Source organism: Anopheles bellator, chromosome 2 (genome assembly GCF_943735745.2).
Source record: "Anopheles bellator chromosome 2, idAnoBellAS_SP24_06.2, whole genome shotgun sequence".
NCBI classification, from domain to species: Eukaryota; Metazoa; Arthropoda; class Insecta; order Diptera; family Culicidae; genus Anopheles; species Anopheles bellator.
Genome location: NC_071286.1, coordinates 83616908 through 83630874, shown reverse-complemented (window position 1 = coordinate 83630874; position 13967 = coordinate 83616908). Strand labels below are relative to the sequence as shown.

Sequence of the window (13967 nt, the reverse complement as noted above, 5' to 3'; positions counted from 1 at the left end):
CGTCGGGGGGGAGAGCATCCCCATCCCGGTCATTAGGGAGACACTCGCGCGGCTGTGATCGGATTATGGCCGATGAGACACTCTGCTGCTTGTGATCTGTGATTTGATCGATTTTTCAACCGGCGACCAGCGTAGAAATTTTCCATTCCACGGGAACTCGAATCGTATCGTCCGAGGCAATTGAAGCACGCTGCCCGTGAATCATCGATTGCGCCCTTCATTCATCGATCGCGGCGTGAGTCGCTGAAAAGTGCACCGGCGTGGGGATTTATTTTTCCCTTACCTTGAGACTTCGATCCAACGGAGCGTAATGATAAGGAGGGGACTCCACTGCCACTGCGGCTGACTCGTTCCGTTTGTTGCACGGAGCACACTTGCTACACAACTGAGGGTTCACAATTGCATCACTCTCCGCGTGGCGTGGCGTCAACGTGGGAAAATGCTCCGCCTTTCCCCCGCGCGCCGGAGATTTGGGGGCCGACGCGGAAATCGCCACACGCCCGTCGCCGTTTCCTGCGCAATTATTAATGGACCTATCGATCGGGCGGCCGCTGATCGACGTTACTTATATTATTCCCGGGGCGCGCGCACACACGGGTTCGTCGGTTTCGCACCGAAAACACACCAGTTGGCCAGCCACAGTTTATTTATATTGCACCCAGGGCGAAACCATCAAACAGCAGCCGGACGCTATTTTCGCTCGCCCGCAATAAAACCGGCGGGCTTCCGATCCGGCCGCTCGATCGATCGATCGACCTCCGATAATTGGCGCCAGCGCCAATGGGTGCGGGAAAACACCGGAAAACACCGTGTCTGGCGTCACCCAGCCGTCGGCTAGAACTTCGGAGCACCGGTTCACGAAATGTTTCTGTTCAGCACCACACGCGACACTTCTCACTCGGGGATTTCTTTTCCGTTCGCACTTCCTTTCACTAGATTGGCGGCCACCTAGCCACTTCCGAAGTTCAGCTCCGGTCCGGGAAGGGCTGCAAAGACAACGAAAGAAGCTGTTTAATACTTGATCCTGTGGCCCCCGACCCGACAGTCCGACTTGCAGCAGGCCACGCGGCGATAAGCCCGCGTTAGATAGCGCACGAAACCCGCAAACGGCGTGTCGATCGCGCATCGCCTAACGTAGGATTTTCGGGCCCATCCTCGCCCATTGTGTTTGACTGCTGGGCCCAGGATTCGGGGGGGCTTTCGGACGGGATAACCTTGATCCTCCAGTCGATCCGAAGGCCCTTCCAGCGCGTCCTGTGGTCCGTTTCGGCCAACGCAGCGGGCGCTTTTGTTGTGATTATCTGCTTCGGAAGTTCGCGAAAGGGGTGTGCGAGTTTGGTTCGCGGGCGTCACCGGCTGACGACCGGCACCGGCCACTCGCTCTCACTCGCTCACTCACTCGCACTGGCTCACTCTTTCTGTTTGTGTCTCCGCGCGCGGCTCACGCGGATCTCTCGGGGGCCTCGGACGGTTGCTGCTCTCGGTGCGCACTGCTTCGAATCTGGCAGACAAATGAACCGAGCTCGCGGCCGATTCGCCTTCCATACCTCTCGGATACTCTCGGCTCGGGACCGCCGATCGGAGCGGAGCGCCGCCGCGCCCGCACCAACCGGGGCCCGGCAAGAACGTGAGATGTAGGAGCAGCAACCGGCCGCCGCCGCCGCCGCCGCTGTCCGGCGTTCCTCTTTGTGCACGGCTTTCGGTTCCTTCGGCCACGCTCTCGCTCGCACTTCGCACCGAACCCGCTCACTCCGACGGGGAACAATGGCAACCCGAGCGACGGATGCTGCAAGGGATCATCGCCGATTCCCGGGGGCACGTCGCGGGGGGCGCGGCGCAGGTTGGTTTTTTGAAGTTCGCTTTCGAAAAGATCGTTCGTCTGTTTGTTTATTTTAGCATCAACTGCGAAATGTGTCAATGATCATATTTGGTGGAATTATTAAAAAGGATTGCGGAAGGATGGCTAGCCGCCAACCGTGGATTATTAATGGAGACGCCCTGCATCTCAATTATCTCTTCCCATCGGCTTATCAGTTTGGCATTTGCGTAATGCTCCGTGGCCATTCGACCACCAGCAAGCTGCAGCAGCCGAGACCATCGGCGATTAGCAGCTCGTTCCGTGGACCGAAGGGTGCCCGTCGTATCATCGGACCTGGGAACCGGGCCCCTCGCCGACGAAAAAAACGGCTGACGGGTGTGTTTGACGACCGGGCAAAAAATCTGCGAACGATCCCGGCGGCCCGTCTGGTGTCAGTCTGGTGGCAGCGAGCGAGAGATTATTAAATCAAATCACCATTAATCTAGATTCCCTGCAACGATCCCGCGGCGGCGGCGGCCATTCGAACTGTCACCGGCCGATGAACGGGTGTCCTGTGCGGTTTTTTTTGCGGTATCTTTGTCACTTCATTTAAATATCACCCATCAAAGCCAGAGCGGGACGTGTGACCGGTGCCGGTGTTCCGCGCCGGTTCCGCGCCATCGCCCATCGTCATTTTGGCGCGCGCAAAACACATAAACTTCATTCGCCGGCCGCGGACTGGGCGCGTTTGCTCATCCAGAAAAACCGCCCGCCACGCCACGCTGCTGCATAAATGCTTCACCGCCAACCGGTAGATGTTGCGCCATTGTCACACACCCTCTACGACGGCCGATGACGATGATGATGATGATGGCTGAGAGAGGCCGGCTGCTGCTGTGTGATTGGCTCGTGGTTTTAACTCCGAACGAAAATTTAACTAAAAGTTATAAAATGTTGCCGACTAAAGCACCGATCTGCTGGCGCGTGGCATCCCCAATCCTAGCTGATACTGCTTTGCGCACGGAGCCTCTACTACTACGCCACGTGTTCTTCGAGGCACCTTGGCCGAAGACGTTGCGTGATCATCGCACACCGTAAACAAGCCGCCCGCCTCGGATGTGGGAAATTATTCAATGAAATTCGAGTGGAGGACAGTCTTTGATTTAATCCAATCAGCGCCGGGCTGGCTCGGTCGGCGGCGTGACACTTCGAGCACCCACCAGACATCGGCTAATCGCTACTAAAGGTCCCCCCGGTGCGGCTACTCGCGCGATGTTTTATTTCAATTGTCCACTTTAAATGGCCGCAGACACAGCGACTGGCTTCTTGCCTAACCCATTCGAGTCACTCCCGAGCCAGTTCAGAACGTGACTAGGAAAGAAGGAAACGTAGGTTAAGTATCTGAAAAAATTGAAAATAACAGATAAGCATAAAAACGATGATTCAGGAATCGATCGGCCAAGGTAGAAATTGGCCAAGTAAATCAGAAAAAGGGAACAAAATTGATCGAAAGATAGCCAATCGATAGACAACAAATAATAAATTTATTTCACTGTTTTGTGGGCAGGAAAACGGTTCCTTTGGGCCGCCGAACCTAGTTGTGGCAACATTGTAATCGACGGGCCACGACGAGTGTCTCGGAATGTTCCCGGGGTGCCCCCGGGGCGGACGTGACAATGTCTCGGCCCGGCAATGGCAATAGTACCGGCGTCGTCACCAACGTCGATGCTTCTCCACTTGCCGGCCGCCGTTTCACTGTCACGCATCCCTCCCCCCCAGCCTGGCCACTGCAAACCGAAAGCCAGCACCCACCCACCGCCTCCTTGGAAAGGAAACTGTGAATTAAGCCACCCACGCCTTCCGTTCGCAATCCGCGCGCGCGCGCAAGATGGATGCTCGCGCCTCAGGTGAGAGACTCCGTTCCGTCGTGGTCGTATTCGTTTCAAGTCCGCAGTTCGAAGACACGACCGTAAATAATGGGTGAGCCGGGCCCGGGGCGTGTGCCTCGATCGCTTCCCGAGTGACGATCAGCTGACCGCTTTTCGGCGAACGAAACGTGTCACCGAGGATCAAACAGAGGCGAACCGAGATTTCGGGACTTAGTTTTACATGACCGAGTCTTGGCGCTATGGCCCTCGGCCCCTAAATTAGTTTACTGCCACTTTCCCGTTCTACGCCGGGCAGCGGCGTAAAATATGACCATTTTGCATGGCACAGCTTTATTTTCTGCCGGTCATTTGTCTGCCGCAGCAAATTTCCGCTCCCACGCCAAAGCTGCCAACGGCTCCAAAGGGGGTTGACAAGACACCCCGCCAAGAGTCCGGGCGCCCCCGCCGGGAAGAGGGACCGTCGGCGGCGGGGACCGGCATCAGCATCCACGAAATATAACACTCAGCCCGGGCACTTGGGACGAATTTATGTACACGGCCACTTCACGCCGGTGCCGCCGTGGAGGTGTTCGGCCCACTGGCGGCGGCGGTGCGGGGGCCTCCCAGTGGCCACCCGGGGCACAGGCTGGGCGATGAATGAACTTCCCCACAACCCCGCGCTCCGCCGCGGTGCCTTTTGGCCGGCTACGGAGTTTTATGAATGAATCGGGCGAGCCATGGATGGCCGTGGGGAGAGTCCAGCACGCGACCGGTAAGGTAAGGCCGTTAAAAATCGCACCGCCGACGAGTTGACCGGGATTTTTGTTGCCGAGATTAAGAGCGCCCGGTTCGGGTCGAGGATCGCAATTACGGTGCAGCGTGACAGCAAACGGGTAGGAGCTGGATGGTACTCTTGGCCCACCACGCTCGGGGGACTCTAGGGTCCACTTTCCACCCATCGGAGGTGGCCTGAGTCATCGACAGCGTGTGGGGCTGGGGGTGGTGGCGATTGGCACTGGCTCCCGTTCCCTTTATTGGTGCCGTGTCGGAGGCGTAAGGGTTAATGGAGTCCAAACCAGCGATTCGAAAAGAAGTTGACTGAAAGAAAAAGAAAGATAAAAAGGTGTTATTAAATTTGCTATAGAATTCGCGGTAGAATTCACCCTTGGCGTAATTTTCGTAATCCGATGCAAAAGCTCATCAAGCGAAAGCTCTCTTCCCAAAGCTCTCTCCGTTGAGTGAAGCCAACGCCATCTGCTGACATTTGACGAAACTACTTTTCTTCTGGTTCTTGCAAAATTGCAAGATTAGAAATCTTTTCTTATTTCACTTATTTATTTTTGTTTCGCTTACAATTGAATTGTATTACAATTGAAGAATTAAAAATTTAAACCGTTACAACAAACAAACAACAATTCAAAAACAACCTTAACGGTGGTGGTTTATAGCATTTATAGCTTGGTTTATAGCAATCGAGATTTCTCATCTGTCAAATAAAGACACTAAAATAGAGAGCGCAGAAAAACGAGAGAGAATAGAGAAATATGAGAGGAAAGATAATGGGAAGGCAAAAACCAGAGACGGGGAACGCAGAGTTTTCTCAGAAAATCTTCTCAGAAAATACATTTTTTTGACGTTTGGCGTTTGACGTTTGAAAAGCGATTTTGCGATTTTACGCGTTGAAACAAAAGGCTGAGAAAGGGTTGAAACCGTGAAGAGAATTGTGATCCGTGTGATTGTCTTTCGGTGCCGTTCCGATCCCGTTTCAATCCGTGTGCGTATCGCAGCGTAAAGTCTTTGGCCGTTCCCCGACCGTCGTCGTCCGACGAGATTCGGTGTCTCTGTGGGGTTTGCGGTGTGTTCCGGAAGGCGGTGGCAACAACAGATCCTGGCGGATCTTGGCATGCCGAGCGGAGGGCCTGCCGAAGAGCGGATGAAACACAGGAACTCCCGGGGGAAGGGTCGAACAACGCCGAAGACGAAACCGAACGAAAGCACATTTGCTTCTCGCCGCCGCCGCCGCCGCCAAGGAACGCGGAAGGAAGCCAGCAGACGTTAAAATATGTGGCATTTGTCTGAGCAGGGCGCGCGGCGAGGAAAGCGAGGAGAAATGCACCTCTCGGCTTCGGATTTGGTGTTGCATGACGGTGCACGAAAAAACGGTCGAAACAGGAGTGCACGGCGGAAGGGTGCGCGCTGCTCGCCCGTGTATATGTGTGTTCCGTGCGGCCGAGCATTGTTTGTGCCTGTGGCTGAGTGTGTGTGCGTGCGGTGCGCCTGCTGTGTTGATCCGGCGGTTTCAGGCGTTATCCTGTCGAGAGTTTGCCGAACATTGAGTCCTTCGCTGTGTGCAGACACCAACACGGTGCTACTGACATAACGGTGCATTTGCACTTTGTAGATGTGCAGCGAGGAATTTTTCCGTGTTTCACACGCAGGACGGGAGATAGCTCAAACCGAGGATGAGCATGCGGACGGACGGTGAAGGAAGGACGGTGGCAGAATCCTCCTCGTCGGTTTCCAATGGCCGAAGGACCAACACAGGCCGCTCCGTGGCAGCAAAGAAGAGAGTTGCCTGCTTTGACAGCAGCTCGCAACCATCCTTGTGTTGTGCGCGCCGCACGTAGGAAAAGGATAGCGCAATCGGACGCAGCGTGCGTGCGTCTGGCAGGCCTCGAAACGAAATCCGTAGCCGCCTGTGCCGCTGGCAGGACTTCAGGGAGGTTCTGAATCACACTCCGGTGCAGATCCTTAATTGAACAGCTGCCGGAGGTCAGGCCGTCTCACCTGCCGAACGGGGCCAAAACCGAGACAGTAACTGCTAACATATGCAAAAGAACGACAGAAAGTCGTCCCGAGTGGGTAGCCCGACCGACCATGCTCCGGCATGCTGAAGTTCGGTTTTCTTTGTTGTTCCTTTTTCTTGGCCCATACGCATACGCGGGTTGTGCTCCCGTTACTTCAATCGGCCCGGTTTTTGCAACGAGACACTCGCTGTCTGTACGGCACAACGCACTGTGTGCGGATTGATAGTGGCCAGAAGGATAATTTTAGGTTGCATGCCGTGTTAGTCTCGACTGGTTCCAATCGAGAAGGAACTCTGGTTCCCAAGGCAACCATAGACTGAAACCATCCAGAGGAAACTTTGTACTAAATAACTGGGACCCGTTTTGGCCGTGCCCTCGGTCAGTCGCCGCCCATAGTGCGGCCCGGCGATGGTGTCTAGCGCCAAAGCACGCACCGTGTCTCGTTTCAGCTCTCTCGTTCGCTCCTTCACCCGCCCCGTATAGCACCGCTCGCTTTCGATGCCATTCTGACATGGTTCTGCCCGTCCGCCGTCGCCCGCTCCTTGCGGCTCCCGCGGCACGTGGAGCAACGTCGTGTTCTTGTGACGATTGTCACCGAACGAGTTGATTCAGCGCAGCAGGGCGGTAGAGGACCCCCCGCGCTCTAGCCGGAGGAGTTAGAAGAGTTGCTAAACTGCTTGTTAAATCAATGGGCCGCAAACTGCCTTTAACTGTCGCGCGATAGGTCGCCGTTTTCCGAGGATCACCCTCGCGCTAATGTGCGTTTGGTCCTTTTTGGAGTTTGCAAACAACGGGCGAACGAAAACCAGAAATAACAAGTAAATACGGGAATGACTCGTCCTCGTCAAGTACGGACGCGGACGCAAGGTCGGCTGGTCGGCGGGGCGAGTACTTCAGGCAGGGTCCACCCTCCGAGTTAGGTGTCTTCTCTGAGCCGAGTCGAAACCGAGAAGGAAACATGATCGTTCCGGTTCGAGATTCATTTTCATCTCCGGCATCGGCCACGTTCAACATCCAGTTCTTGTATCCCCGCCGGTTCGCCTCCTCGCCGTATCCGGATCCTTCGCACCGCACACCCACCCCCCACCGGAGAAGAACGAGAGAGAGAGAGAGAGGAGAGAAAAGCGCGTCGGTCGGGGGGAGGCCACCAATAACCTTGGGAATCCGTTTCTCTTTCCTTTATTAGTGAATTAATTTCCTTATATTAAATAGGCGAAAAGCGACGCAAAGCGGAACGTACAACTACAGCCGCGCTTCAGGCCACGAAAGGAACCGCAGCAGCCGCAGGAAGGAAAAACGCAGAGTGGAACTCATCGTGACCATCGTTGTAAAAGTGTTCGCGGCGCGGTTTGCCTTGCCGAGGCCAGAAAAGCAGAACGCCGCCGCTGTCGTCCCGAGGACCCCACAGCACTCATCGCAGTCGCAACAGGGCTAGCTCTGCTCCCCCCCAAATTACACGGAGGCCGGCCAAGAAGGAGGGCCAAACCCACGCGGCACGGTTCGGGTCGTGTCGTGGTCGTCGTTGTTGTTTTTTTCCGTTTTCCCACCATTTTTGTTTTCACTCCATTTGGCGGAGCCCACTCGCGAAATAGTGCAAAAAGTAACCAACCGTAAAAGGTGAACATACCTTTCGGTGGAGGGGCACGCGGCACCGGATCGCAGGCCAGGCGCGCGAGAAAAGGATGTACAGTGGAAAGGAAGAAAAATCGCGCTAAATCAACTGTGCAAAACCCCAAAACCCCATCATCATCATCATCAGCGCACCATCCCCGCAGCAACAGCAGCATCATCGAATCTCGCTACGGTGTGTGTCTGCGTGTGTGCGCTTCGGCCGCGTGATCGTGACGTGAGCGAAGAACAACGAAACCAACAAAACGACCGGCAGAGCGAACAGCAATCTCTCTGCGGTGGGTGCTTTTGGGTGGTGGTTCATTATCATCATCACCACCGATCGCGATCGCGCTTCACTGATAGCGACTACAGAGGCAGAGAGAGAGAGAGAGCGAGAGGGAGAGAGAAAGCGAGCTCAAGGCAGGGAAAACTAAGCGGTGCCCCGAAAGTGAGCATCGAGCTCGGTGCGAAGCAGAAAATCCGAAACCGCCTTCCGAAGGAGCGAGGTTAGCGACGCGGTTTCTACCCGCGGTTTGACAGTTGAGCCGCGCACGCACGTGTTGTTGGTTCGCTGCTGATTGAGGAGCTAGGTCTCAGTGTGCGTGCCCGCGAGCCTTGTGTGTGCTCGTGTGAGCTAGAAACGCTTTTGCAACAACGATAATCAATCGAAGTGGGCTGCGTTCAAGGGGTGGTTGTGTCCGTCTCCGTGTCCCGCGCGCGTGTGATCCTTTGGCGGTAATTAGCGAAACCCGAATCGCGGAATCAAAGCAGCGGCCCACGAAGAAGGCCCGCCGTCAGCGTCACCGAGGGAAGTACAAGTACGTCAGCCAGAAAGATAAGCGGCGGCTCAAGGCGGCGGCCCGTGCAAGATCTCAAGGCCGTCCGTATCCGGTCGTCGTCGTCGTCGTCGTCGCATCGCGTTTTCGTGTTTCGTGTGAAAGGAGACAGCAGCAAGTGCGGCCGTACCTGTCGCGGGTTTGTGTTTTTTGTGCATGTCGGCTCGCGATTAGCGAGGAAGAAGCGTGAGGAAAAAGGCTCGAGTGCGTGAGCGGGGGAACGAAAAAGAAGAAGAGAAGAGTGTCCCGTGTTTTGTGGCCGGTGCACCATCATCTCACTCAGCTGTTGTGGTCGGGGGGTGTGCACTGTGCAATCCGTGTTTCAAGCCCGTTGCAGCTTGGGCCGCCCTTTTTGTCCTTTTCCCAGTGAAAAGCGGAAAACGGAGTGCCTGTATCGGGCCCTGAGATTATTGCCGGTGTTCCCGCGAGTCTCCCGCAGCCGAGTGGACGAGTTTGTGGATACGCTTGTGGATAATCCCTTCACCAAAATTAACTCTCAATGGAAGTGTGGTGTTTGAGAACAGAAGCTTTTTTAGGGTAAGTACCGTCCCCATCAGGATCAAGTGGAACCGCCACCGCCCATTTGGCGTGTTCCCATTTTGGCCCTTCGGTTCCAGGAATTTCGATAAAACCCGCTGTTCGCAAAGTCCCTCGCTATCAGTACACTTTGGTCGCCCCTTTGTGGCGCCCGCGGGCAATCCAAGAAAATCCTCTTCTCTCATTACTCATCGGAAAGGGACTATGATAAGAGTGCGTGAATCAGCCGGTTATCGATCTGCCGCAGGCCACAGGAAGTTGCGCTATCGGTGCTTCATTCATCGGACCCTTTCTGCTTCGCGGAATAAATCTGCAATAATAATTGAAATGCCCCCGAATGAGCTGAGCTCTCATAAATTTATACATTGATTGACCCGCGCAAGTTACCCAACACCAGACGGCGGGACATAAAATGTTAACGATCGATACAATCCGAACACGGACGCGCCGCACCACGGACAGGGGGAGCGGTTTCTGAGAAAGTCCAAATCATTTTCAGAATGAAATTCTGGGACCGGGCCGGTTAAGCCGATAGCTCGATCGAACCGCGGTTCGCGAAAGCAATGAAATGCTCTCCGCGCGGCCCGCAACGGCCGTGAATTGGTTGTGTCAATTTCTTGCCTCACGCGCGTCTTATTGTTCCGTGCCGGGTTGCTGTGTGAGTCTTGGCTCCGTAGAACAACACAGAACGACGGCGGGGGGATGTAGGTTCCAAAACAGGGATGGGCCGAAATACTGCCGGTCTCAGCACTGTTTCGTGGCGATTGTTTGAATAGAGAGACGTCTTTTTTTCTCGGGGCCTCTGCGAAACGACGAAATATCGCACCAAGTTCCGGGAAGGTACACACGGCGGGGCAACTGGCGGCCCAGTGTTTCTGTTTGCGCCGCGGCCGAAGATGGAGAATTTCTCAAACTTGCAAAAATAATTTGCAAACGTGTGCTGCGATGCGATGATGGTGGTGCGCTCGTTCGCTCGGCAAATTGGTCCAAGGTTGTGAAAACATGGCATGCTGTGCGAAAGAGAATAAAAATCGCAACAGCATGTGGCAAATGTTCCGTGCCGCCTGCCTGTGGAAGCGATGCGCTAAAGATTTTTGAGTTACCTTTTTTTCTTTTGGTAAAAGTTTGGGCCTTTTCATAAGTGCACTGCTATCGTGAACACAAAATTCTAAACATCTCCCTGCTCTTTTTGGCAGTTTACTGTGCAGTGTTCCTTCAAAGACGTCATCGAACGGAGCAGGAAGGGCGGACAACCCACCCCTGGAACTCCTTGCCTCGGGGTACTCTGTCAGAGGGGGCCGAGAGGTGGTGGTGGTCTGTGCGAGGGGCACACTCGAATCGCGCGTCCATTTGCGTCGGCACACACGGTGTAGACGGATTTTATGGCGAAGAGGAGCGGATTTTTCGCGAAATTAGATGATTGAGCAAAAACTCGCCCGAAAGCGCTGGATGCTGGTGGTGGTGGCCGTTCTGTTCTGCCACCCTGCCCTCCTGCGGCGCACCGACGGATGAAGAGAGAATTTGAATGCACAGAAACGATCTCTACGATCGGTTGGTCGGTCGGAATAGGTTTACACGTGCCGATCGGGTTCGTTTGAAAATTTCTTGAGCGCGGCAAAAAGTCAGCTAACAGTTCATCGATCTCTGGACGCTGGCTGTGCACCTTCACCCCCTGCTCGGTGCTGCTGGTTCCTCTGCCGGGGTGAACGGACTCGCGTAAACGAAGGAAAGCACTTCCATATGCGCGGTGCCGTTTGGATGTGTCGTGGAACACCGCCCTTTTCTGGGTGATAAAATCGTACGACGTCTCTATCAATCATCGTAACATGCCTAATGGCGCAGCGAGATATCTTACCCCCCCAGCTCGGTCCCTGTTCCGACCTCCAGCAGCAGTTGCTAAGTCCCTTCCAGTTTGCGGTGCATTCCGTCTGGGCCGGACTCGGTCTAATCACCACCGTCTGGTGTTGGTGCGATGATTTGATGATCGTCTAAATCCGATCAAACATTTACCAGTCAACCCGGCTAGTTGTGGGGCCGTGAGAAGATGTAAACAATCGATCCGCATCGATCCTCCGGCTCCATTTTGCACTCGGTGTAGGTCACCCTCACGTCAAGGTTGGGCCCCGGCGAGGAATGCCGCATACAAACCATGGCATGTGAAGGAAGTGCCTACGGATGGATGGATGGTATGTTGATGAACCCCTCCGGGTGGTGATGATGGTGGTCAGCGAACTGCATACCGCAAGTCCCAATGCCAAGCGACCGACAGGGCCGCGTCGTACGTGTTTACTGAGCGATGAGCGCGGACGCGTTGTTTGCGATATCCGTTAGAACGGAACCCATTGCGCTTCCGGATCCGACAACCGACCGCACTGGTGCAACCGGCCGAGATCTGCGAGTAATGTAATGTGCGAAATATGAAGCTAAAATTGACAATAAAAACAGAACCTAGCACAAGTTACTGGTTCCCCGTCCGCGGGCACAGTTGAAAGGATGCACGTACCGCCGTATGCTAATCGTTTGGCGGTGCTGCAGTGGACCGGCAGGTCACCGCGGGCGTGTGACAGATTGCCTTTCCGAACGGATCGATTTCCGTCGGTGGTGGGAGGACGTTTGTTTTGAGCGCACATGACGCGCTGGCTGATGTCCGGTGATTGATTTCCGCCTCACGACTGCAGCGACACACGAAGAGGACGACGATGGACACGAGTGGTTGATAATTACTGCACGAAGCTCTCCGGACGGCCATGGCGGCATGTTTCGGGGTGGAATTCGGTATTAGCCGGGGTTTTTTACGAAATCGATACACGTGCCCACAGCGTGTCATCGACGTATTGTTTCACGTTTACTGATTGCTGCTGGCGTGTTCCGTTCCGTTTGTTTGTTCGCCTTAGACGTGAGGATTTCGCTGATGAAGAAGAACTCGCCACCGTTTGATGGTCGGTCGGGGCGCGCGCTTGGCCAAAACCGGAGGGGGGCACCAAAAGGGAGTAATTTGTATGCATAAACTTAATCCATAACTGTGTTATCTTCTAGGCAAGCTCCACTTCATCGTGGGCTGGCTGGACTTCGTTTTATTCCTCCCCCCAGTACACGACCGAGCCGTTGTTTTCACGGAACTTTGTCGTGCTCGTCGTCGTGTGGTGTACAGTAAATAAACGTATCGGATTACTGGGGCGACTAGGGAGAGACAGATTGAGAAATGGTTTGAAAAACAACGAGAAAAAGATACGCGGAATGTTTAGCAAGTTTAGGCATAGCGCGGGTCCGCCGGCTGGCTGGGACCTGACCCCCTGATTAACGGAGCCATGTCGCTCTCAAATTACGTTTCGGCATGCACACTGCTACTCCTGGCGTGGGGAGAAACTTTTCTCATTTTGCTTTTAATTATTTATGATACGTTCTGCTCTGCCTTTTTTCGCAAACCCCTTCTTTCTGGTTGGGACCGGCAGGGATCGCATTAAGTTAATATGATGGCTGCTAGTTGAAAATGGCCAAATGGCGCGAGTGTTTAGATGTTACTTTCACGATCAACATGCGTTTCATTGAAGAAGTCCCTTGTCACCGGTTTGGCTTCAAAACAACGGGCTACTAGATTGACTTTCTAAGCCTTGTTCTAAGCTGCCAGTCGCAGCTGTCATGATTCAGCTTACGAAGGGGAACCTTTCATAAATTCAAAGTAGGCGAAAGGCGAAACATGAAAAAAACACTTATTTCTATCCGATAAAAATACGAAATTAGTTATCCTTTCCTTCAGATCCTTTAAGTTGAATTGTAGAACTCAACTCGTACCTATAAACGCACTCGAGCACGTGCATTCACCCCGTGCTTTGTTGGGGTTACGAATTCTCAATCGAAAGCTGCCCAATCCTCAGTTGCCGTTTCTCTGATTCCACGATCTTCAGAGCATCGCTGTACTGTTGCCATTCTGCAATCTTCCCATTTCTTGAACTCAACATAAAGACCGCATTATTCACACTGCACCAGAGTCACTTCTTGGCTCTCGTTCCGAAGCGAGCCACAAGGACGCTAACACAACGAGGGCAGATTTGATTTGCATACCTTTGAATCATCCGGTTTAAAATATGCAACGACGCCGCACTGTTCCGCCTACCCGCCGCGCCATCTTCGTCATCCGGGTGAATCATCCATCGGTTGCACCTGATTTGGGTTACCAACCCTCCGAGGTCTAATTGATCGTGGGGTTTGTTTGGCGCCGACCCGTACCCGCACTGACCCTCCCGCCGCGGCACAAATGTGGCGTGGAAACAAATAAAATTAGGCTTCTCCGCGCGCCTATGCGTCATCGCGCATAGTAGTTCGCTGGCGAATAATTGAAACGCTGCCGCCGGTCGTCTGGCCGGCGGCTGGTGACACACCTTGCTCCTGGTTGGTGAAATTATACAAATTTCACACACGTCATCATGTACGGCCAGGGTGGTAAGTGTGGGTTGCGTAGAGAGCGTTTCACACGCAAAAGCACGTGACAGCAGCTGTTTGGCAGCGAAAG

General features: G+C 54.2%; 1 protein-coding gene across 2 annotated transcripts in view; it reads left to right on the top strand.

Moving 5' to 3' along the window:
• The first annotated feature begins 8452 nt into the window (after positions 1 to 8452).
• Positions 8453 to 13967, top strand: part of LOC131211767 (nuclear receptor-binding protein homolog) — a 37442-nt gene continuing 31927 nt past the window's right edge. For both annotated transcript variants that reach the window (XM_058205371.1, XM_058205370.1), the window contains exon 1: positions 8453 to 9457. The gene's annotated coding sequence lies outside the window, so the exon portion shown is untranslated. The remainder of the gene's footprint in view (positions 9458 to 13967) is intronic.